Genomic DNA, 3599 nt, shown 5'->3' with positions numbered 1-3599 from the left:
TATATATATATATATATATATGTGTGTGTGTGATATAAAAATTTTAAATACCAGTTAAATTTTACAATTCTCGATTCCAATTTCAGTACCGCAGCAAAAACTACTAGCCTAACATATTGAAAGTTCAAACATTATTAAAAACAAGTGAACAGTCGGTAAATAAGAACAATTGAACAGCACAAATAAATATCGGATCAGTGACAACTTTGTCAGCTGTCCCGAACATCTTTCATGCTGGCTCCGGGCCATCGGGCAGTCCTTATTGTCAAGCCTGCATACTGTATACTATTCGTTCATTTTGACCTATTCTTACAGTATAAAAATAGTGATAACCTATGTTGATATCTCTTTTCCAGTCTTTCATGAGTATTACCATGCTCCCACTTTGGCCAATGGGAGTGCGGCGGAGCTGAATCGCATCAGTGGAAGTTTACATATAGGGGAACTGAACCTGACAGAGACAGGGCCCGTGTCCCTCCCAGAATCCTTCATTCTGTGCACACGGGCACGGCCTCTTCTCTGTCTCCTCCTCATGCTGGGCACACTGTGGGTGGGATACACACTGTACCAATTCAGGAGGAGGTGCTGTACCAGTTCAGGAGGAGGTAAGGAGCTCTCCCTGTCTCACACACACACACTGATGGGGATTTGAAAAAGTGATAGAAGACTGTTTTGACACCCCCATCTTTCATTTTTCCTGGCAGTCCGTTTCTGCATGTGAAGATGAGAGAGATTCTGTCCGACTGTGCTCTGCCTATCTCAGTGCTTGTCTTCTCTTATGTGGGATCATACGTCTTCAACGACATTGCCTGTGAGTCACTATATGTGTTCATGTTGCACACACACTGGAACTAATGTATACATATGCAAACATTACAGCTCTTCAATACAGTTCTCCATTTGATGATTGGTCATTTATATCCACAACATTTGACAAGTGCAATATGTGTCAGAGAAAAAAACAACTCTTTTTTTTTTTTACAATCTTAAATTTTCCATTATATATTCAATATTTTCTGCCATGAAGTATTATTTTGTATTTGAAATAACATTTTATTATTAATAATTATATTTTAAATTAATTATGTATTTTTTTATATTCTCATTTAACTTTTTTTGTGTTTCTGTTACTATTTTTTGACAAAACATGTTTCTTTATATTATTTTAATATTTATTGTATCATTATTTATATTATTTCTCGTTTAATATGTGTGATTAGTGTTTTGTTGGTATTGTTATTTTTTTGACAAAATATTATTTTTTATATAATTTATATTAGATTACATTTACATATATATACTGTACATATATATATATATATATATATATACACACACACATTTATATATTCATTGTTATTACTCTTTTTATCAATATTAAATTAATGTTTTTTGCTATTGTTATTTTTAATTTTAATTTAATTTATGATTCTTTATCATTTACATTCGATTATTTTTGTATTCATTATATTATTTCACTTCATATTAGTCATTCAGTATTAATGTTTTTTTGTTTTGATAATAATAGTATTTAAATCAAGGTGAAGAAAGTGAGCTCCTTTATGGTATAATTTAAGCAGAGAAAAATCAAAACACTCAATGATAAAACTGCTTTATGCAAATTTTTTCAATCATATTGGGGGATTATCTTCATGTCAAAATTCAGCATTTAAGCAGCAATTTCAAAATGACATGCAAATATCAGAGAAGATTCTGTACTGAGAATCAATTAAATTTTGGCTCAATTTGGGTCCAGGAAGGCTTGCCAAAATGTACGCCCCTACCTTAGCTAGAGGAATCACTTTGGGGTCCAAGATGCACACACTAATGTACTGTTTTTACACAAATATTGTGATATATTATTGCAATTTAAAATAACGGTTTTCTTTTTTTAATACATTTTAAAAATCTAATTTATTCATCTCAGTCTTCAGTGTCACATGAAATGTATAAATCATTCTAATGTGCTGATTTGGTGCTCAGAGAAAAAGAAAACTGACATTATAAATGTCTTTACTGTCACTTTTGATCAGTTGCATCCTTGCCAAATAGGAGAATTAATTAAAAAAAAACAGAAAACATACTGACCACAAACTTTTGAACAGTAGTTCAGCTTATTGCATGACAACGATCAGCCCAATTCACAGTGAAATCTTATTGGTTCTGCTCCACCTAGCTGCATATTAAACATCAAATATATTATGATTGGCTTTCAGCATGGACATAAAAATGACACATTGTTGGAAACTGGTCGCTTCGCACCTCAATAGGACACTGGGTCAGATTGTGCAGTGGTCTTAAAGTAGGGTAACGCTGTTGAACACTGTTGAGTCGTGACTGTGTGTGTGTGCTACAGGTTACTGAAGGGCACGGCGTATCACTGGGACCTGACTCTGTCTGGCTTGATTAATATTTTGATGTCTGTGCTGGGCTTGCCGTGGATGCATGCTGCGTTCCCGCACTCCACTCTGCACGTCAGACAGCTAGCCATCGTGGAGGAAAGGGTGGAGGGAGGACACCTCTACGAGACGTGAGCACACACCACAGACAATTACACTCACAATCAATCTGTGAAGCACAAATGTCATTATAGTAGCTATTGGCACACTGTGCTTGGTTTTAAATGACTCCTCTGTATGTGTATGTGTGTGTGTACGTGTACGTGTGCGTAGTATAGTGAGTGTGAAGGAGACGCGGGTGACCTCGCTCGTGGCTAACATCCTGATAGGTGTGAGCTTGTTTCTGCTGCCGGTGCCCCTGCAGTGGATTCCTAAGCCTGTGCTCTATGGGCTCTTCCTCTACATCGCTCTCACCTCCATTGATGGCAATCAAATGTGCGACCGCATGGCTCTGCTACTTAAAGAACAAGTGAGTGTGCGCATGTGTGTCTTTGATGAAAACAAAGTCAAATAAAAGTCATAGGTGTTGTACAAATAAGAACACAGAAGAGAGATCGGTGCACTCTTTGTGCAAATAAAGCAACAGATCGCCCTCTACCTGTCATAGATGGAAATGTCTAAGTATCCAGTGATGCATTTTGTGGCCGGACGCTTTGTGCATTTTTACCCAAGCGTAAATGCCCTCCACGATGCATTTGTGATGGATCAGGAGGTGGTGTGAAATACATACATCTGTGTAAATGCTGCAGATTGGCAAAATGTTTCATAATTGACTAGGCAGTGGGCTGTTTATTACACAAAACTATAAAAGTCTAAAAATCTCTATAAAAAAATCTCAAGCACATCCCAGTTGTTAGCGAAAACTATTTTTTATTAACTATTAACCTATTAAACCTATTTTTATTAAGAATTAAGTTAATATGTCGGCGCCAATGGCCTCGTGGGCAGCGTGCCGACATGTAGCGCCTTTGCGCTTCGGGCGTCCCGAGTTCTAGTCCTGGCTCATGAACCTTTACCGATCCCACCCCCCTCTTTCTCTCACCCACTTTGCTTCCTGTTGACCTACTGTCCTATCTAAATAAAAGACATTAAAAAAATGTTAATTTAATATATTATAATACATGTTATGCTCAACAAGGCTGCATTTATTAAACAGTAATATTCTGAAATATTATTGCAATTTAAAATAACAGTTTTGTA

The 3599-nt window shown here is 36.4% G+C and overlaps 1 pseudogene; it reads left to right on the top strand.

The window, feature by feature from the left end:
* The window catches only part of LOC107568643 (sodium bicarbonate transporter-like protein 11), a 50292-nt pseudogene that overhangs the window by 42523 nt on the left and 4170 nt on the right, over window positions 1-3599 (top strand).

This window comes from Sinocyclocheilus grahami, unplaced genomic scaffold (genome assembly GCF_001515645.1).
Source record: "Sinocyclocheilus grahami isolate Dianchi unplaced genomic scaffold, SAMN03320097.WGS_v1.1 scaffold1267.1, whole genome shotgun sequence".
NCBI lineage: Eukaryota > Metazoa > Chordata > Actinopteri > Cypriniformes > Cyprinidae > Sinocyclocheilus > Sinocyclocheilus grahami.
The sequence above is the reverse complement of the archived record's forward strand: the minus strand, read 5'-3'. Positions and strand labels throughout refer to the sequence as shown.